Here is a 22,425-nt window from a genome sequence, read left to right on the forward strand (position 1 = left end):
AAAACAAACAAAAAAACATATAAGACACCAGAACATGTCGATTAAAAAATCGTTTAAATCAGCCTCTTAATGCAGAACTGCACTTTTTTGAGAATTTTGCCTATTCTTCACAATTCTAATGAGGGACAAGAAAACAAAAGGTTTTTGGTTTTTTTTTGCATTCTAATTTGTAAAAATTGGCTCGTTCTAGGTAGCTAGCAATGCAGCTAATGGGAACAATAAATTCTACCTCTAAATCACTTTAAAAATGCAGTCAAAACCGCCAACAATACTTAATTTACGTTCGTAACCTGTATACTAACCAAACTGTAGAGACATTTTTATTGTAAGAGCGGACATTGAGGAACTCTTTTCCAAGCGTAGTAACACATCCACATGCTGCGGTATTAGCCGTAAGCTAACTACGGCAGAAGATAAGCTCACTTTCACGTCAGCACCCAAATCACTTTTGAGTTTGTAATGCACAACACAATACAATAGGACACCAATCTGTACTGACTGAAAAACATGAACAATCATATTACAAAGTAATAGCCCACATTGTTTATGTTTATGGTTTGAGTTTATTTCGAACATGCATACAATTACAACATCATACATCAAAATTTCCAGTTTCCCTTTTTAATTTAATGTTTTGTTTGTACACAGCTAGCTCAACAGTATGTACTGTAGTTGTAATAACAACCATGGCGTGCTGCGTGTATCATGATCAATATTTTAGTTACTCACTCGATGGACAGTTGTCTCTTTAATCCAGCTGGCCAAGGATGTTTTTTCCGGTTTATTTTGGGTAAGCACTTCATTTATTTAGAAATAGCTCCCACATTTACAGCGTCAAAGTCACGCCAACCTCACTCTCGCAACTTCCGTCTGGCTACAAAGTTTCACTCTCTCTTCGTGCTTGCTTCTATAAAGCAGCAGGTAATCCTCCGTGTATTCAGGTTCAAAAAGATAAGATTGTGAATCCTTTTTTATCCAAAAATAGTTGTCTTCGTTGTCTGTTACTAAGTCTGCCATGATTAGAAAACACACTGGTCTGTTTCCGGAAGTAGTAATACACTTTGGTGCCGAAGGTCGAAAGTGCGATGCTATGCAAAATTAAATAAATGCGCTGAGGAAAGAAGTTCCGGCAATACTTAGGACCAAATACGGTAGATATTGTACATATTACATATTGTTATGATCGTGTCTGTTACTACATTATATATAAACTTGCAGCGTGTAAAGTAAACGTTAATGGAGGGTTTTGAAGTTGTTTTAGAGGGCTTTGAAGGCTACAACGTTGACTCCCATTAGCCCCATCTTGCAAGCGTTATTTTATTATCTTTGAAGTCCTGAAAAATAAACGTGTGTTCTTGTCTCTCATAAAGATTGTGAATGGTAGGCACATTTTCAAAAAAAAAGTGCAGCTTTCCCCTTTAAGTCATCCCAGCATGCAGTTGTAAAATTATAAAAGTACATTGCTGAATAGACGATATGTCTAATGTTTTTTTAAATTTCTGACAGTCCAAATATGTTGGCACACATAGGGCGGAGGATCATCTGTCTTTGCAGCATGAGCACCTCTTTTCTCACAACCGTGTGCGTAACTGTCTGTTTGCACAAATTTTTCAGACATGCTTAATAAAGATACAAAACAGTGCTTGCCAAACAGTGATGAGTGTTGATAAATCACATTGCGCATGCTGTATAATATATTTGAATCTTCTTCTCCCAGTATTGTGGGCATTTTGATGATCAATATTTATTCTGCATATTAATTAAAACAGAGACGCAAAATGGATTGCGCTCCTTATTTTGCTCACTTAACAGACGCAATCCACTTTGCACATGTTTAGTAGATCAGCTTTGCACGTGTTTTAGTACACTCAAACCTTTTGGTCCCCAAACGAAGCAAATGCTGTGCGATCGCCTTAAGGTGCGAGTTATTAAAGGTTAGCTTCTCTGTTGGAACACTGACACAAATATCAATCTTATGGTAAGGAGGGAACAGGATATAAGTCTTTTTACCCAGTGGAAATTCAAATATGCTAATGTTGACAGCATAAAGCATTAAGACCATCTAATAAGAATGACATTTCCTGTGCAGATCTTCAGTGTTTTTGGGATAAGCGCTATCTACGCTTTATGCTTTAGATTAAGAGTTACAATTCAGGTTACTAACCTCCAGAGGTGGGACCAAGTCATTGTTTTGCAAGTCACAAGTAAGTCTCAAGTCTTTGCCCTCAAGTCCGAGTCAAGTCCCGAGTCAAGACAGGCAAGCCCCGAGTCAAGTCCAAAGTCAAGACTGGAAAGTCTCAAGTCAAGTCCTAAGTCCTGCATTTTGAGTTTCGAGTCCTTTCAAGTCCTTTTAACCACAGACTAATATATTAACACAGATTGTGTATGCTTTTCAAACGCTGTATTTATTTATTAAAACAAGTGCATTTTAAATTGCAGGAAAGAAAATTGTGCTGACATTGCACTTTATAATAGCACTATTAACCAGTCATTTTAAACATTAACTCATTCCTTTACAGAACAAACACATTGAAAAATAAAGTGCAAATGTACTTATTTGTACAAAAGTGTTAACATTGAAAAAACATGACATATACGTGAACATAACAAAAAAGTTGTACTTTTTATATGTCAGGGCCCTATGCTGCATTGCATTTGCAAAAGACCAAATTAGCCAAGAGTCTGTCAGTCATTTGTGCACGATGGGGGCGTAGTATGATGCCACCATGGCTGAAAACTCGCTCCACTGGAGCACTGGAGGCAGGCACTGCCAAGACTCTCATGGCCACTCGGAACAGTGAAGGAAGAGTCTTCATGTTCAATGCCCAGAACAAAAGGGGGGAGAGAGTTGTTTTGGGTTGGTGCACTACTTGTAAGTGTATCTTGTGTTTTTTATGTTGATTTAATTAAAAAAAGAAAAGAAAAAAAAATTATTTCTTGTGCGGCCCGATACCAATCGATCCACGGACCAGTACCGGGCCGCGGCCCGGTGGTTGGGGACCACTGAGGTAAACAACCAACAGTATGTCAGAAAGCTAGCTAAAACGGTACACATATTCATAATATAGTATACATTTTAACTGACCTTTATTTAACTATTTTTGTCTTTTTTTTTAGGTGGCTAAAATACGCGGTGCTGCTGACCGCCGTCTAACGTTACGTGTGATATATTGACTAACGTAACCCTGCTTAAAAAAAAATCACTGAACAAAAAGTATGAATAAGGTAGTGAACTGCAACAGATTCCCGTGTTTGCAATAACGTTATAACGTTAGCAGTGAGTTTACAGCCTCACTGATTTAACTACACAGCAAATAAAAGTCACGTTACTTAGCCAATAAACGTTATCTTACATTCAAAACTTACCGTTCTTTGTGCAACTTCAAATGCCGGACGAAGTTGGAAGTTGTTGCCTCTCCATCAGTAATTTTCGAACCGCATGTGTTGCATACTGCAAACCGTTTTGTGTTGACCACCTCGTAATTTTTATACCCAAACAAAATTATTTTAGGTATCATTTTTTGTTCACTGGCGTGTGGTTTGGACATGTCTTCTTCGTTGGTTGTCCTGCAATTTGATTGGATGAATGCTGTGTGATGAAAACAAAGTAGATTTAATTTGATTGGCTGTTGTACTGAGACCACACCAGCTGACACACGCAACGCTGATAGACAAGTACACAATGAAAAATACGGAGCGCTCCCGAATAACTTTTTCATCTTTGGGTTTTGGGGAAAGTAGCAAGTCATGTCAAGTCATGTCAATTCAAAAGGCTCAAGTCCAAGTGAAGTCACAAGTCATTGATGTTAAAGTCTAAGTTGAGTTGCAAGTCTTTTTACATTTTGTCAAGTCGAATCTAAAGTCATCAAATTCATGACTCGAGTCTGACTCGAGTCCAAGTCATGTGACTCGAGTCCACACCTCTGCTCTCCCCACTGCTAGTTGGCGTAGCAAATGCTAAGTGAACCCGGTAAGATCTAACCAAAACATTTGGTGTCTTTCTGGCATTAGATTGTAGTAAATGTGCAGCTACAAGGACATAAGTGGTGTTTTTACAACCATTCAGTGTAAAAGGCAGTGCTAAGAAGAAGAAACGGATGATATTCATTACGTTAAAGAAATACATCGTCCAAAAACTGAGGTGTGCTTGTGCCTCTGCTTTTGTTCTGCCCAGTGCTCAAACCTGGGAGCTGTGAATGAGAGTGCAAGAGTGCAAGGCTTTGAGCTAAAAGCCCTGAAGTGTCAATTCAATGTCAAGCGTGAATGCTTAAGGTGTCCTGGTGAGGTTTGCCAACGTACCATGCAGGCGGCATCTGTTACACGTGTAACTTGACCAAGCAGTTCAAGCGGAGCACTGCTAGTCTTCAATACAATGAAGCAGAAAGAGTTGATTACTACAGCCAAGGGTGTTAAAATATAATCTGAATGGCGGACTTTATCCATGAAAGTATGGAGAAGCTGCTGAAAGTGTCTTTGATGGAGAAGCGGCTTGCAAGAAATACAGTAAAAGTCCGCTCCCCAAGGTCAATGCCAAGTGTGTCCTGATCAGATATCAAAAACAAGGATTATATCAGCTTGCATCTAAAACCGACGGTATAAGCAGTCTTGTTGCGAGGCTACTAGGAGCTAGCAGCTACGCAACAGCTAAGCACACAATTCAGACATACGTAGTAAATTACCTTAATTGAACAGTATTCCCTTCTAAAACTTGGCATTTGTCAATATCAACAAGCATCAAATAATTATACTTGCACATTACTTCAGTGTCAGTGTAAACTTTATTGTGTCCTGGGCATGGTGTTACATTATTGCTTCATAAGGCCTCACATAAAACACAGACAGTAACTACTGAGCAGGAATTAAAACAGGAAGTACAGAATATTAAAATGGCAACACAGCATGGACGGCTCCAGGATTTTTTCTCTCCCGGGGCTTAGGGAGGACTTGACCGAGTCGTGGGAGGACTAAAATATAATAACATTTTTATAACTTATTTGTTCAATTTTCAATAAAATCAATTATTATACAGAGCATTGTTACAATTAAAATGAGGGCAAAATAATAGCATTGGATAACTATGGAGCAATACTAACAAATAGGTTTCTGCCAACTAAGGCCAAATTGATGAAGACATATTCTCTTACCTTTCAATTTACAAAAGATCGCTCTGGAGGGGCGGGCCAAAAAGTTTGCATTGACAGTGTGATTGGGCGGCCAAAAGATGGAGCTGGACATTTGATAGGCGTTTGGAAAGATGGACCCGGTTGTGCGATTGGCCATAGAAAGATAGACTTAGCCCGGTTATAGGTCTAGCAAAGATGGACTCGCAGAGATGATTGGCTGCCACGAAGCTGTCCCGTTTTGTGGGCCATCTTATTTACGTAGCTTCTGTTATATCATTTATGGATAATCTACTGTCGTCACCAGTGGGTGGCAAGCTGGCAAGCTTCTGGTTGAATTTTTGACCACTCCTCCTGACAAAATTGGTGCAGTTCAGCTAAATTTGTTGGTTTTCTGACATGGACTTGTTTCTTCAGCATTGTCAACACGTTTGACAGTTAGGACTTTGGGAAGGCCATTCTAAAACCTTCATTCTAGCCTGATTTACCACTTTTGGCGTGTGTTTGGGGTCATTGTCCTGTTGGAACACCCAACTGCGCCCAAGACCCAAACTCCGCGCTGATGATTTAAGGTTGTCCTGAAGAATTTGGAGGTAATCCTCCTTTTTAATTTTACCATTTACTCTCTGTAAAGCAGCAGTTCCATTGACAGCAAAACAGGCCTAGATCATAATACTACCACCACCATGCTTGACGGTAGGGTGGTGTTCCTGGGATTTTTCTCCTCCAAACATATTGCTTGGTATTGTGGCCAAACAGCTGCATTTTTGTTTCACCTGACCACAGAAATTTCCTCCAGAAAGTCTTATCTTTGTCCATGTGATGTCCGATGAAACAAAAATGTAGCTGTTTAGTCACATTACCCAGCAATATGTAAGGTTTTAGAATGGCCTTCCCAAAGTCCTGACTTAAACGTGTGGACAATGCTGAAGAAACAAGTTCATGTCAGAAAACCAACAAATTTAGCTGAACTGCACCAATTTTGTCAAGAGGAGTGGTCAAAAAGTCAACCAGAAGCTTGCCAGAAGCTTGTGGATGGCTACCAAAAGCGTCTTATTGCAGTGAAACTTGCCAAGGGACATGTAAGCAAAAATTAACATTGCTGTATGTATACTTTTGACCCAGCAGATTTGCTCACATTTTCAGTAGACCCATAATAAATTCATAAAAGAACCAAACTTCATGAATGTTTTTATGACAAACAAGTATGTGCTCCAATCACTCTATCACAAAAAAAATAAGAGTTGTAGAAATGATTGTAAACTCAAGACAGCCATGACATTATGTTCTTTACAAGTGTATGTAAACTTTTGACCAGGACAGTATATTCGCAATGCTTCAATGGTTTTGATTTCAAATGTTTAGGACTTTTGCAGATCCACATGCAGGTACCAATAGGAAAAAAAAGGTGGTTTTGCACAATAGGGCCCTAAAATGCCGAGGCTTAACTGAGGTTAAACAGATTTCTGACGGTGCTTTAGCCTGCCCTAGCCCCGGTGTCGTGTAGTGAAGTGAATTATATTTATATTTCTCTAGTGACTCAAAGCGCTTTACATAGTGAAAACCATTATCTAAGTTATATTTAAACCAGTGTGGGTGACACTAAGAGCGAGTGGGTAAAGTGTCGCGAGGACAGCGGCCGCGGGGATCGAACCCGGAACCCTCAAGTTACTGGCATGGTAGCTCTCCAGCCAAGACACGCTGTCCCATACAAAGTCTTCAAGACATCAGATTGTTCAACTTCCAACATCATGAGCTAATTTAATAAATTATTGGGACCACATCAATTTTGTCAATTATTCACAATCCTTATGTAAACTAAAACACAATTATTAATTCATTTTACTTTTAAATTAGCTCGGTGGTCAGTGGTTAGTGCTCGTGCCTCGAAGTCGTTCTTTGAGAAGTTTGCATGTTAGCCACAAGACTGTGTGTGTGAGATTGTTGTCTATCTGTGTTGGTCTTGCGATGAGGTGGCGACTTGTCTAGGGTGTACCCCGCCTTCCACCAGCGCAGCCCAGTGCAGCTGGGATAGGCTCAGGCCTCCTCCCCGCAACCCTGAGGTAGCATTTTAATATATATATTTTTTCCCGAGTATAAAGGTGATGAGCTAAGCTAAGTTTTAGACGCTGAGTTGTAAGCAGATCCAGCAAGTAGCACTATTGCTAAGTGCTAAACAAGAAATACAAACTTTGAACATAATAAAATAATAATTTACTGTACAATGTCTTCTCTCACTGTAATGCTGACTGCTTGGATGTTTATATAATTTGAAACAAATAAAAGCATAAACAAAAACAAGCAAAAAAAACGGAACAAGCGTCTTTTCGTGTCTTTTTCGCCGTCCATGGGTCTAAATTAAATACCAAATTTGACCAACTTCTCAGTTTAGGGCCACAACCTTCTAATATATAAGTGACACGCATGATTTATAATCTCAAATTAACTTTGATCAACTCAGAGGCGATGCAGCAGCTCACCTGGCTCAGTATGTCAATACAATAGCTGCATAAGTGAGTTACCTCTCTGTGATCACGGCGCCGCTAAAAGTAGTTTATAAAAGTTTATATAGCGATTTTAAAAACAATATCTCTAATACTTGGTTAGTATTCAGGTCGCGACATATAAATGGAGTATTGTTGGCAGTTTTTGGATGTTTTTTACAGAGGTCTTTATGGGGGCAATATAGTTCTCCCATTAGTTGCATTGTTAGCCACCTCATATTTTATGAATTAGAATGCATTAAAAAAAAGAAAAACACTTGTGTTCTTGTCTTATGTAGGGATTGTGAATAATTGTCAAAATTCCAAAAAAGTGCAGTTCCCCCATAAGGTTAGTGTTTTTCATACCTACCACTGTTAAGATTTATACAGATGACATATCGGTTTAATATCGGTGTTGGCCAAAACTCACCCCTAGTACAAAACCCAAAACCAGTGAAGTTGGCACATTGTGTAATTTGTAAATAAAAACAGAATACAATGATTTGCAAATCCTTTTCAGCTTATATTAAATTTTATGGACTGCAAAGACAATATATTTAATGTTCGAACTGAGAAACTTTATTTATTTTTTTTGCAAATAATCATAGACTTAGAATTTAATGGCAGCAACACATTGCAAAAGTGTTGACACAGGGGCATTTTTCCACTGTGTTACATGACCTTTCCTTTTAACAACATTCGTAAACATTTGGGAACTGAGGAGACCAATTTTTTAAGATTTTCAGGTGGAATTATTTTCCATTCTTGCTTGATGTACAGCTTATTGCGCCACACATTTTCAATGGGAGACAGGTCTGGACTACAGGCAGGCCAGTCTAGTACCCGCACTCTTTTACAACGAAGCCCCGCTGTAGTAACACCTGCAGAATGTGGCTTGGCATTGTCTTGCTGAAATAAGCAGGGGCGTCCATGGTACGTTGCTTGGATGGCAACATATGTTGCTCCAAAACCTGTATGTACCTTTCAGCATTAATGGCGCCTTCACAGATGTGTAAGTTACCCATGTCTTTGGCACTAATACACCCCCATACCATCACAGATGCTGGCTTTTCAACTTTGCGCCTATAACAATCCGGATGGTTGTTTTCCTCTTTGGTCCGGAGGACACGACGTCCACAGTTTCCAAAAACAATTTGAAATGTGGACTCGTCAGACCACAGAACACTTTTCCACTTTGTATCAGTCCATCTTAGGTGAGCTCGGCCCAGCAAAGCCGGCAGCATTTCTGGGTGTTGTTGATAAATGGCTTTCGCTTTGCATTGTAACTTGCACTTACAGATGTAGTGACAAACTGTAGTTACTGACAGTGGTTTTCTGAAGTGTTCCTGACCCCATATAGTGATATCATTCACACACTTTTTGTTGTAGTACCGCCTGAGGGATCGAAGGTCCGTAACATCATCACTTACGTGCAGTGATTTCTTCAGATTCTCTGAACCTTTTGATGATATTACGGACCGTAGATGGTGAAATCTCTAAATTCCTTGCAATAGCTCGTTGAGAAATGTTGTTCTTAAACTGTTCAACAATTTGCTCACGCATTTGTTCACAAAGTGGTGACCCTCGCCCTATCCTTGTTTGTGAATGACTGAGCATTTCATGGAAGCTTATCAAGGAGCTTTTTGTATTATTAGGTCCATCAGTGCTAAATATTATAAACTTATCACTTTCTTCTGGCACTGTTCCCCTAGCATTCAAGAAAGCGGTTATTCATCCTCTGCTCAAAAGACCTAACCTCGATCCTGACCTCATGGTAAACTATCAACCAGTGTCCCACCTTCCGTTTATTTTGAAAATCCTCCAAAAGATTGTTGCACAGCAGCTAAATGAACACTTAGTGTCTAACAATCTCTGTGAACCCTTTCAATCCAGTTTTAGGGCAAATCACTCTACGGAGACAGCCCTCGCAAAAATGACTAATGATCTACTGCTAACGATGAATTCTGATGCGTCATCTATGTTGCTGCTTCTTGATCTTAGCGCTGCTTTCGATACTGTCGATCATAATATTTTATTAGAGCGTGTCAAAAGACGTATTGGTATGTCAGACTTAGCCTTGTCTTGGTTTAACTCTTATCTTACTGACAGGATGCAGTGTCTCCCATAACAATGTGACCTCGGACTATGTTAAGGTAACGTGCGGAGTTCCCCAGGGTTCGGTTCTTGGCCCTGCACTCTTTAGTATTTACATGCTGCCGCTAGGTGACATCATACGCAAAAACGGTGTTAGCTTTCACTGTTATGCTGATGACACCCAACTCTACATGCCCCTAAAGCTGACCAACACGGCGGATTGTAGTCACCTGGAGGCGTGTCTTAATGAAATTAAACAATGGATGTCCGCTAACTTTTTGCAACTCAACGCTAAGAAAACGAAAATGCTGATTATCGGTCCTGCTAGACACCGACATTTATTTAATAATACCACCTTAACATTTGACAACCAAACAATTACGCAAGGCGACTCAATAAAGAATCTGGGTATTATCTTCGACACAACTCTCTCGTTTGAGTCACACATTAAAGTTAAAGTTAAAGTTAAAGTACCAATGATTGTCACACACACACTAGATGTGGCGAGATTATTCTCTGCATTTGACCCATCACCCTTGATCACCCCCTGGGAGGTGAGGGGAGCAGTGGGCAGCAGCGGTGGCTGCGCCCGGGAATCATTTTGGTGATTTAACCGCCAATTCCAACCCTTGATGCTGAGTGCCAAGCAGGGAGGTAATGGGTCCCATTTTTATAGTCTTTGGTATGACTCGGCCGGGGTTTGAACTCACAACCTACCGATCTCAGGGCGGACACTCTAACCACTAGGCCACTGAGTAGGTAAAAGAGTGTTACTAAAACGGCCTTCTTTCATTTCCGTAAAATCGCTAAAATGTGTTCTATTTTATCCACTAGCGACGCTGAGATCATTATTCATGCGTTCGTTACGTCTCGTCACGATTACTGTAACGTATTATTTTGGGGTCTCCCTATGTCTAGCATTAAAAGATTACAGTTGGTACAAAATGCGGCTGCTAGACTTTTGACAAGAACAAGAAAGTTTGATCATATTACGCCTATACTGGCTCACCTGCACTGGCTTCCTGTGCACTTAAGATGTGACTTTAAGGTTTTACTACTTACGTATAAAGTACTACACGGTCTAGCTCCAGCTTATCTTGCTGATTGTATTGTATCATATGTCCCGGCAAGAAATCTGCGTTCAAAGAACTCCGGCTTATTAGTGATTCCCAGAGTCCAAAAAAAGTCTGCAGGCTATAGAGCGTTTTCTATTCGGGCTCCAGTACTATGGAATGCCCTCCCGGTAACAGTTAGAGATGCTACCTCAGTAGAAGCATTTAAGTCCCATCTTAAAACTAATTTGTATACTCGAGCCTTTAAATAGACGCTCTTTTTAGACCAGTTGATCTGCTGTTTCTTTTCTTTTCTCCTCTGCCCCCCTCTCCCTTGTGGGGGGGGGACACAGGTCCGGTAGCCATGGATGAAGTGCTGGCTGTCCAGAGTCGGGACCCGGGGTGGACCGCTTGCCTGAGCATCGGTTGGGGACATCTCTGCGCTGCTGACCCGTCTCCACTCGAGATGGTCTCATGCTGGCCCCACTATGGACTGGACTCTTACTATTATGTTGGATCCACTATGGACTGGACTCTCACAATATTATGTCAGACCCACTCAACGTCCATTGAATCCGTCTCCCCTAGAGGGGGAGGTGGGGTCACCCACATATGCGGTCCTCTCCAAGGTTTCTCATTGTCATTCACATCGACGTCCCATTGGGGTTGTGAGTTTTTCCTTGCCCTTATGTGGGCTCTGTACCACGGAAGTCGTTGTGACTTGTGCAGCCCTTTGAGACACTTCTGATTTAGGGCTATATAAATAAACATTGATTGATTGATTGATTGATTGAGCTGCTTTTATACCCAATCCTGGCACCCACTTTTTCCCAATTAGCCTGTTCACCTGTGGTATGTTCCAAATAAGTGTTTGATGAGCATTCCTCAACTTTCTCAGTCTTTTTTGCCACTTGTGCCAGCTTTTTTGAAACACGTTGCAGGCATCAAATTGATGTTTGCAAAAAATAACAAAGTTTGTAGTTCGAACATTAAATGTCTTGTCTTTGCAGTCTATTGTATTGCAAATCATTGTATTTTGTTTTTATTTACGATTTACACAATGTGCCAACTTCACGGGTTTTGGGGTTTGTAAAATTATCATCTTCTTGTAGTAATTTTTACTGTATTGTTTTATATACTATATTTGTTATCTCAAAGTTTTTTCCCCTCATTAAAAACATGTTAAGTACATGTTAAAATTGCAGTGTTTTTGAGGGGTTTAGCAGGGATTAAATTTATTTCACTTCATTTCAATGGGGAGCATTGATTTCAGATATTATAATTTGGGTTATGAACCAACTAAACTCGTAAGCTCAGGAACAACAGTGCACATGAAAACGTTTAGGGTTGTCTTCTTCCTTTGAGTTTGTCATGTCTCAACTTTGTGACATCTGTACACTAATGTCAACTTGCCAGCTGTCCAGCGAATAATCAGTGACCACTGATCAGTAACGTTGGTCGTTTTTCTTGAAAATGGCAGCCACAACCACAGTGTAGCAGGTCTCCAATGAGAAGAAGGACGATTTATCCTGCACTCAATTTGTATTTCTATTAAAATGCTATTACAAGAAAGTTCCTATAGATTCCCACTTGGGATCAATATAACTTCATAAGACCCCGAAAGGAAAAGTAGTCAATTGGCAATTTCCCGCAACACACACTGACAATAAAGATCACATTAGGTATGCAGAACATTTAAAAATTGACTATTTTCGAGCACGTTAGTACTGTGGAAACCCTGAGATGGGAAGCAAACTGCTCCGTTACACACTTGGACATGTTTTACTTACATAGAGAATTAAATGAAGAAAGCTAGAGTACAAAAATAACACCCATATTTGATGATGTATCAGAAAGTGGATTTCCTGCATCACGCTGTGCAATTGTTGTACATGTGTAAAACAATTTATATATATATATATATATATATATATATATATATATATATATATATATATATATATATATATATATATATATAATTTAATAAACTAAGATAAAATAAAATTACTCGCTCTTTCCTATCATGCCACTTGTTCAAAAGAAGAGGGCAGTGGGCTTACTCCGTACTTTACTAATAAACTGTTGTATAATTCAAACATCACAACAAAAAATGGTGTACTTACTGTTACTTTGGTGGTCTGTATGGCCAGGGTTTAAATCTGGCTTTGGATTAACATTTTTTTGAAGAGATGCTCATCCGCTTCCTGACTACTGCCAAGGTGCCCTTGAGCAAGACTGTTACCCCTTATCCTTATCTGCTATACCATTACTGGTACGCTTCTGTGGTGACATAACACATTGAAGTGACACCATCTAGGATGAGGGGTCACCAACCTTTTTGAAACCAAGAGCTACTTCTTGGGTACTGATTAATGCGACGGGCTACCAGTTTGATACACACTTAAATAAATTGCCAGAAATAGCCAATTTTCTCAATTTACCTTTAACTCTATGTTATTATTAATAATTAATGATATTTATCTTTGTGGAAACACTGATCATCTTAATGATTTCTCACAATAAATATATATAGAAACAGATAAATATCAATATGCAACACTTTATTTTTTATATTTTCTCTAAGTGCACATTTTACAAATTGAACATTTTCAAATGATCACTTCTAAGACAGTCTTGTGAAATCACAATATCCCATTTTAACTAGCTAACCACTAACATTTTTTAACAAATCATGAATTACTTTGCACCATGCTTGTACAAATAATAACTCATGTAAAATAAAAAAGTCAACTCTCATTTTTTTTCCTTTTACGGAAGGTTTTTTGAAGAGAATAAATGATGAAAAAAACACTTAATTGAACGGTTTAAAAGAGGAGAAAACACGAAAAAAATAAAAATTTAATTTTGAAACATAGTTTATCTTCAATTTTGACTCTTTAAAATTCAAAATTCAACTGAAAAAAAGAAGAGAAAAACTAGCTAATTCAAATCTTTTTGAAAAAATAAAAAAAATAATTAATTGAACAGCATTAGTAATTTTTCCTGATTAAGATTGATTTTTAGAATTTTGATGACATGTTTTAAATAAGTTAAAATCCAAATCCCTAGAGGGGGGGGGGGGTCACCCACATATGCGGTCCTCTCCAAGGTTTCTCATAGTCATTCACATCGACGTCCCACTGGGGTGAGTTTTTCCTTGCCCGTATGTGGGCTTTGTACCGAGGATGTCGTTGTGGCTTGTGCAGCCCTTTGAGACACTTGTGATTTAGGGCTATATAAATAAAGATTGATTGATTGATTGATTTGTTAGAATATATAACAAATTGGACCAAGCTATATTTCTAACAAAGACAAATCATTATTTCTTCTAGATTTTCCAGAACAAAAATTTTAAAAGAAATTCAAAAGACTTTGAAATAAGATTTACATTTGATTCTACAGATTTTCTAGATTTGCCAGAATAATTTTTTTTGAATTTTAATCAAGTGGAGGAGTTCAAGTACCTCGGAGTCTTGTTCACGAGTGAGGGAAGAGTGGATCGTGAGATCGACAGGCGGATCGGTGCGGCGTCTTCAGTAATGCGGACGCTGTGTCGATCTGTTGTGGTGAAGAAGGAGCTGAGCCGGAAGGCAAAGCTCTCAATTTACCGGTCGATCTACGTTCCCATCCTCACCTATGGTCATGAGCTTTGGGTTATGACCGAAAGGACAAGATCACGGGTACAAGCGGCCGAAATGAGTTTCCTCCGCCGGGTGGCGGGGCTCTCCCTTAGAGATAGGGTGAGAAGCTCTGTCATCCGGGGGGAGCTCAAAGTAAAGCCGCTGCTCCTCCACATCGAGAGGAGCCAGATGAGGTGGTTCGGGCATCTGGTCAGGATGCCACCCGAGCGCCTCCCTAAGGAGGTGTTTAGGGCATGTCCGACCGGTAGGAGGCCACGAGGAAGACCCAGGACACGTTGGGAAGACTATGTCTCCCGGCTGGCCTGGGAACGCCTCGGGATCCCCCGGGAGGAGCTGGACGAAGTGGCTGGGGAGAGGGAAGTCTGGGCTTCCCTGCTTAGGCTGCTGCCCCCGCGACCCGACCTCAGATAAGCGGAAGAAGATGGATGGATGGAATTTTAATCATAATAAGTTTGAAGAAATATTTCACAAATATTCTTCGTCGAAAAAACAGAAGCTAAAATGAAGAATTAAATTAAAATGTATTTATTATTCTTTACAATAATAAAAACAATTTTTTACTTGAACATTGATTTAAATAGTCAGGAAAGAAGAGAAAGGAATTTAAAAGGTAAAAAGGCACATGTGTTTAAAAATCCTAAAATCATTTTTAAGGTTGTATTTTTTCTCTAAAATTGTCTTTCTGAAAGTTATAAGAAGCAAAGTAAAAAAATACATTAATTTATTTAAACAAGTGAAGACCAAGTCTTTAAAATATTTTCTTGGATTTTCAAATTCTATTTGAGTTTGGTGTCCCCTGATCTAGGATGAGGGGCTATTAAATGTAGGGATGGGTATAGCATTTGAACCAATACTGTACCAATTCCCGGTACCTGGTAATGGATATCGGTACTCAATGGTACCAATTTTCAGTACATTTTGTGGTCATGTTGTTGTGTTCTTACTACTTCTCGAATGGAAACACACTCCAGTTTAGCTTCAGCACTGTTTATTTACTATAGAGTGCAGCCATATTGAACAGAGTGCCATTTATAAATCACAGTGCAGAGGTGCTTCACAGGCAGTAGGTGTTATTACTACGCAAGGAAAAATAGTTTCATACACCACATTTTCTCACCTTTTAGATCAATACCACATGACTGTACATTAGAAAAGCAAAGACATTAGCAATTTAGCAACCACCTTCTTAGCGTGTGTATGTCAAATACCGTATGATGCATCACAGTCCATAACAATTTATTGCAGTCAGTATAGAACTTTTGACTTATGAATTCAGTCTTTTGGGAAGTGTTCTGTATCTTACAGGATAGAGTCTCTGAACTGGAGTAATCTCAGGGGTAACAGACGCCTTCTCTGGAACAACAGTCTCCAAGACAGTCTCTTTTGCAGGTGACATGTTGGTGGGTAAGATGGTAGTAGCAGCAGCAGCAGCGTCCATGTTTGCCATGCGTGTTTCCAAGTTGGGTTGTGCATCCAGAATTTGCTCCACATGACGTCTCCAGGTCTGCCCTCCAATGACAACGGTATTCATTAGTGGTCTTGATCTGGTTGTTATTTTTTCAGTGCTCCACTTGTCTCCTCTGTAGCCCCGTGCCAGGACTTCTTGTGCAGCCTCAAACTCTCTTCCAGATGTTTTTGACAATTGCTTAAATTGTTTCTTCTGCATTTCCCTCCGCAGGCTTGGTTTTAGGAGATTGATGATGCGGGACTTTAGGTTCTTTCCTAGGAACAGCAGTGCAGGCATTTGATTTGTTGTTGCATGGATTGAGTTTCTGCGGACAAAGAGGAAGTTGTCCACCTTGTGCTGAAAGTTAGTTAAAGTCCCACTGATAGTCACACACACACACACTAAGTGTGGTGAAACTATCCTCTGCATTTGACCCACCCCCATGTTCACCCCCTGGGAGGTGAGGGGAGCAGTGAGCAGCACCAGTGGTCGTGCTCGGGAATCATTTTTGGTGATTTAACCCCCAATTCCAACCCTTGATGCTGTGTGCCAAACAGGGAGGCAATGGGTCCCATTTTTAAGGTCTGAAGAGAAATGTCCTCCTTTTACATTCCCTTGATGAACTTTTTAAATGTTTGGACAAACCTTTCAGCTAATCCATTTGTTGCTGGATGGTAAGTTGCGAACTTTATATGCTTGATGGCATTTTTCTTTGTGAACAGGTTGGACTCTTCTGAAGTAAATTGTGGGACGTTATCAGTATCAGGCAGACCATTCCTGGAAAATGTGGATCTTAGAGTGTTCACTGTTTTATTTTATTTTGTTGATTTCATTCGTATAACCTCAGGCCACTGTGAATGAGCATCCACAACAATAAGGAATAAGGCATTTAGAAATGGACCAGCAAAATAGGCATACAATGGCCATTCCCAAGGGTGAAGTGGTGCCAGTGGTGGTGCATTCTGAACTATGTGACATCCCAAACAGTCTTAGGTGAGATTTTCTAACTGTCTGTCTATTCCTGGCCACCAGACATACCTTCGGGCCAGACTTTTCATCTTGACAATGCCAAGCTGGCCTTCGTAGAAGGGCTGTAACACTCTAGCTCTTAGTCTCGATGGAACCACCACATGAGAACCGCACAGCAGGTTTCCTTGACACACAGAAAGTTGATCTTGTCTTGTTGAATACTGTGAACCTCGCATCTCTATGAGCTGGCCATCCCTGCATTGCTATTTTGATACACATTTGACAACACAGGGTCATGTTTAGTACGTCTCTGGATTTCCTTGTTTGTCACAGGCAGCTGATTTATGAGTTCTGCCTGAAACATTTCTGCAGGGTCAAAGGCGCAAAGCTTTTTCCTCTTTTCTTGTTGATAGTGGCAGACGTGACAAACCATCAGCATTACAGTGTTGTTTTGTTCCTTTATATTCAATATAGTAGGAGTGGGCTCCTAAAAAAAAGTCACCCACCATTGTAAGCGGGTTGCTGACATTACAGGGATTCCCTTTTGAGGGCTAAAAATAGACACTAGAGGCTGGTGGTCTGTCACAAGAGTAAATCTTTGTCCATAGAGGTAATGGTGGAATCTTTTTATTGTCCATACGAGGTTAAGGGCCTCATGGTCAATCTGCGCGTAATTGGGTTCTGCGCTTGTCAATGATCTTGAAGCAAACGCATTTGGTGGTTCAGATTTATCTCTCATAACGTGATAAAACACAACCATAGGAGCTTGCGTCGCAGGCCAGCCCAATGGGTTTTTCCGGGTCATAATGTGTGAGCAGTTCATCTGATGATATCAACCTTTTTGTCTCCTAAAACGCTTTGTCACATACTTTAGACCACTTCCACTTTGATCCGCTCTGCAGCAGGGCGTTGAGTGGGTACAGCGTGATGATAATTAACAAGGCCCAAATATGACCTCAGCTGTGACACACTTTCTGGTTTTGGTGCCTGCAGTACGGCTTCTATTTTGTCTTTTGATTTATACAAGTCATGCTTGTCAATAATGTGTCCACAGTAGGATATTTCCTGCTTGAAAAACTCACATTTGTTTTTCTTTGCACAGAGGCCATACTCATTTAGTTTGGCGAGCACTGTGCCAAGGTTCTCCAGGTGTTTGTGGTCATCTTTGCCTGTTATTATGATGTCATCAAGGTTACACTGTGTACCTGGGGTATCCTTGAAGTACTTGATCCATCGCTCGCTGCCACATTGCTGGAGCTGATGAAATGCCAAAAACAAGTCTGTTGTATTTAAACAGTCCTTTGTGAGTTTTTATGGCAACGGGGGCCTCCATGTTGGGGTTTACCGAAAACCCACACATACTGACCAATACCTACTTTTTGACTCATACCACCCACGGGCACACAAACTGGGCGTTATCAGAACCCTACAACACAGAGCTGATAATGTTCCTACCAGCCCACAGGCCAGAGAGAAAGAGCATATGCATATGAGGGAAACCTTGAAAACCTGTGGTTACCTCAGATGCTCGTTTGTAAAAAGTGCATCCAGTTCCAGAAATAACAAGAACACAGGGGATAAGGAGGAAAAAGGTAACAGATGCAAAAATATTGTCATTCCATATGCATCAGGTCTATCTGAGAAATTCAGAAGAAATTTTAACCAACACAACATCCCGGTACACTTCAAACCAGGCAACACCCTGGCAAAGAGACTAGTGCATCCTAAAGACCGGACACCCCAGACCCACAAAAACAATCTGGTGTATGTTATCCAGTGTAATGATGAATGCACTGATTCATATATTGGGGAAACAAAACAACCACTAAGCCAATGCATGGCACAGCATAGACGGGCAAACTCTTCAGGCCAAGACTCAGCAGTCTACTTGCACCTCAGGGAAAAACAGCACTACTTTGAGAACAAAAATGTACAGATTCTGGACAGGGAGGATGGATGGCACGAAAGAGGAGTGAGGGAAGCCATTTATATCAAGGTTGAAAAACCATCCCTAAAAAGAGGAGGTGGTCTGCGGCACCACCTGTCTCCCACATACAACACTGTCCTTTCAACCATTCCTAACATATTCTGCAATTTAGCATCCAACAAATAACAGGGACCAGAATGCCATTTGTTTACAACTGAATGGAATGCTTACGTGGGGGATTCCGACTATTTTGGACTGGTAGTAGCCGATCTACAGCGATCATTCTGCCACACAATACCTCAATGCTAACGAGAGGAAATTACACTTCAACTACTGCCGTTGCTTTGACAGTAGGATTGCTCGTTTGCATCAAAACAGATGTTTTTCACACTATGATAGGGCGAAACCATCCTTCCCCAGGCACACCCTCCTGGTTTTTGGAGTATAAATATTTGTGATTTTTGGCACCAGCCGCTTGACTAGATCTGACCAATCTAAGTCGATGAGCACAAACTGATGAAGCCTACTAGGATGAACGGCGAAACGTGTTCTAAGACAAACCAAACAGTCCAGTTCAGATTGATTGAATGCCCTGAGATGACAATGACCTGGATGAATGAGAATATTCATAGACATGTATGGTAAGTACTTTCCTGTCTGGCTCCTCCACTTCCATTTGCAGATAAGCTTGTGCTAAATACATTTTTGAAAACTTTTCCCTTCTTGCCAGTGATGCAAGAAGGGAAAAGTAAATCCACGGCAGCGGATACTGCACAGTACGCAGCACAGGGTTAATGGTCACTTTAAAGTCGCCACATATACGAACATCTTCAGCCTTTCCTTTTTTGATTACTTGGACAATTGGTTTGGCCCATTCACTCCATTGAACTTTTGACAGGATCCCAGATGTCACTAAGTTCTGAAGTTCTGCTTCCACCTTTGGACGCAGTGCATATGGCACTGGGCGGGCTTTATGAAACTTTGGAGTTGCTCCTTCCTCCAACTCAAATTTTGCCTTTATTCCTTTTAATGTACCAATGCCATCTGAAAACACCTCCTTGTCTGTATTGAGCAGCTGTGACAGTCTTTGTGTGACACTTTTTAAATGATGGCCTCATGTTGCCAACCGGAGAGATTTAATGGTGCGCCAGTCTAGTCTGAGATTCCTTAGGCCTTAGCCATTCACATCCAAAAAGTGGGGGCCCTCCTTTTATAAGCACATACAACATTAAATCCATTGTTTTTTCTCTGTATGTCTCAGTCACTTTCAATTTTCATTCGGGCCGCAAGGTCTTGAGTGGGACAGAGGTTTTTCGCAGTCTTAGTTTTGGGAACCAGTGCTTGTAGTCTGATTGGGAGATGACAGATAAGGCTGACCCTGTGTACAGCTCCATCTTCTGGCGTGAACAAGATAATATTTCTGTCTCCTTCCTCAATCATATTGTGTAACTTCAGGCAGCTTACTCCATCTGATTCTGATGTTGATTCACTTTCATATGCAGTCACTTCATGTACCTTCCTTCTTTTATGCACCATCTTCCTGTATGGAGTTTCTCTTTGTGCATACTTGCTGCTGGTCTTCTGTGTGCACACTTTTTCGATGTAGCCAGGTTTGTTACACTTCCTGCAATTTGTATCTTTAAACCAACAGTCATTTGCATGGTGAGCAATCTTTCCACATCTGTAGCACACTTCATGTAATTTATTTTCATTCATTGACATTTTGTTGATACCGTTAACCACAGACTTTTTCTGTAGCTCCAAAGCATCTTTAGCTGCTGTTTCCACTGACACAGCTATAGCCATTGCCTCATCCAGTGTGACAGAAGCCTTTTTTGTGTGCCTTTACAGTGCATGCCACATACTAGTCTGTCACGTAATGCATCAAAAAGTCTTGTTCCAAAGTCACAAAATTGAGACAGCTTGCGGAGTTCAGCCACATAATCAGAAATGCTCTCATATTTAGTCTGATTTCTGTTATGAAAACAAAACATTTCTGATATTGCAAGGGGCTTTGGGCTCAGGTGCTCTTTTTATGCCCTTACAATTGTTACAAATGTCTGTGTTGCAGGCTTTTTGTCGGCTAATAAATTCCTTAAAAGGTGGTATGTTTTTGCACCGACTAAGCTGAGGAGAGTTGGAACTTTCTTATCATCACGTGCCTCATTGGCAGCGAAATACAATTCAATTATTTCAATATAAGACTCCCAATCTTCATTTTCATTGTCAAACTTTTCGATCTTTCTAATAATTGACAGAGTGACGTAGTTTCACTTACTTCACCCGTGGCAAGTGCTGTCACCTGTCAGCAGTGTTGGGTTAATTACTGAAAACCAGTAACAGTTACTAGTTACTTTATTTCAAAAGTAACTCAGTTACTAACTCAGTTACTTACACCAAAAAGTAATGCATTACTGTGAAAACTAACTATTTAGTTACTTCTTTTTCTTTCTTTTTTTTAAGGCTCCCATTAATGCCCTTTTAGCCTTCATTTCAGTACTGTTATTGCACTGGAGAATAATACAATCTGTTGATCAACTTGGCATGCATTTGCATCACTGATCTCTGCTAAGCAATGTGGTCTGCATACAACACACAAAGACAAAGATATGTTTCAAAGGGCCAATTTATTTTGGGCCAGAACAAATTGACAAAACTATTTTAAATAGCTGCAACATAACATACATAAGTAACAAACCACATAACAACATGTCACAACATAGCTGTAAACCTGGCTTCACCCAAGGAAGACACACATGACATGATTATATGTCATGTCACTATATACAGCACACATACTGCTATACACACACCTAACCAGGCCTTTTTTCTTTCAAGGAATTGTGAAATAAAATCATGTCTTCAGGAGCTCAACACTGTACTGAAGCCCAGAACACTCTATGCATTTCCCCAGTTTTAGTTTAGAGACAAGGAAAGATTGGCCTGGCCCACTAGGATACCTCTTTATGTTTGTGAACTTTATAGTCTATACATTTAGAGTGATGTGATAATCAAACACTCTAGAAGTCTAGAATGAAAGTGTATATAAGAGAATTGACAGAGTGTGTACCTTCAGTGCTGAATGATGAGCAGAGGCAGAGTTTGGAGTGTTTTCTTTAGCTCGCTTTCCATGTTTATGTGCTCACTTTCCACTGTGTCCAGCAGCCTGAAATCGGGTGACTCCACTGTAGAAATAGCCTGCATGTCTTCTAGCACATACGCTGCAATGGCTCTATCAATGTTGTCCTGGTTAGCAGTCCCGCCGTTAAAATCCAGCTGCTGTTGCTTAGTGGGTGGTGAAGTGTGTCTCTCTTTACTAGCTTAGTCGTCGAAGCATGTTGCTTTTGTAGCTGTTTCAGCAGATTTGAATTGCTGTTTTGGGCAGTAGATAGGATCTTTGATCCAAGACAAAACTTACATTTAACTAAAATGTTCTTTTCTTTGTGCTCGAGAAAAGAAAAGTAGTGATAATATCTCCATGTTAAGAAACTCGACTTCTGCTCCGCCATGATGTATTGTTAGTAAACACAGACACGCCACGCCCCTCCCCCCCGCACCACACACCCACCCACACACACTTTGTAACGCGTTAGTCCCTACACTGCCCGTCAGCTGTTAGCTTTTTAGTCATAGCTGTCACTCACGAGTAAAGTATTCCACTGTTTGCCTCTCTTCTGGCTCCGCGTCAC

At 40.3% G+C, this 22,425-nt stretch overlaps 1 protein-coding gene across 1 annotated transcript in view; it reads left to right on the forward strand.

Annotated features, from left to right (window-relative positions):
• The window catches only part of chrm5a (cholinergic receptor, muscarinic 5a), a 45,120-nt gene that overhangs the window by 18,263 nt on the left and 4,432 nt on the right, over positions 1–22,425 (forward strand). The gene's annotated exons all lie outside the window — the stretch shown is intronic.

Source organism: Nerophis lumbriciformis, linkage group LG08 (assembly GCF_033978685.3).
Source record: "Nerophis lumbriciformis linkage group LG08, RoL_Nlum_v2.1, whole genome shotgun sequence".
Taxonomy (NCBI): Eukaryota; Metazoa; Chordata; class Actinopteri; order Syngnathiformes; family Syngnathidae; genus Nerophis; species Nerophis lumbriciformis.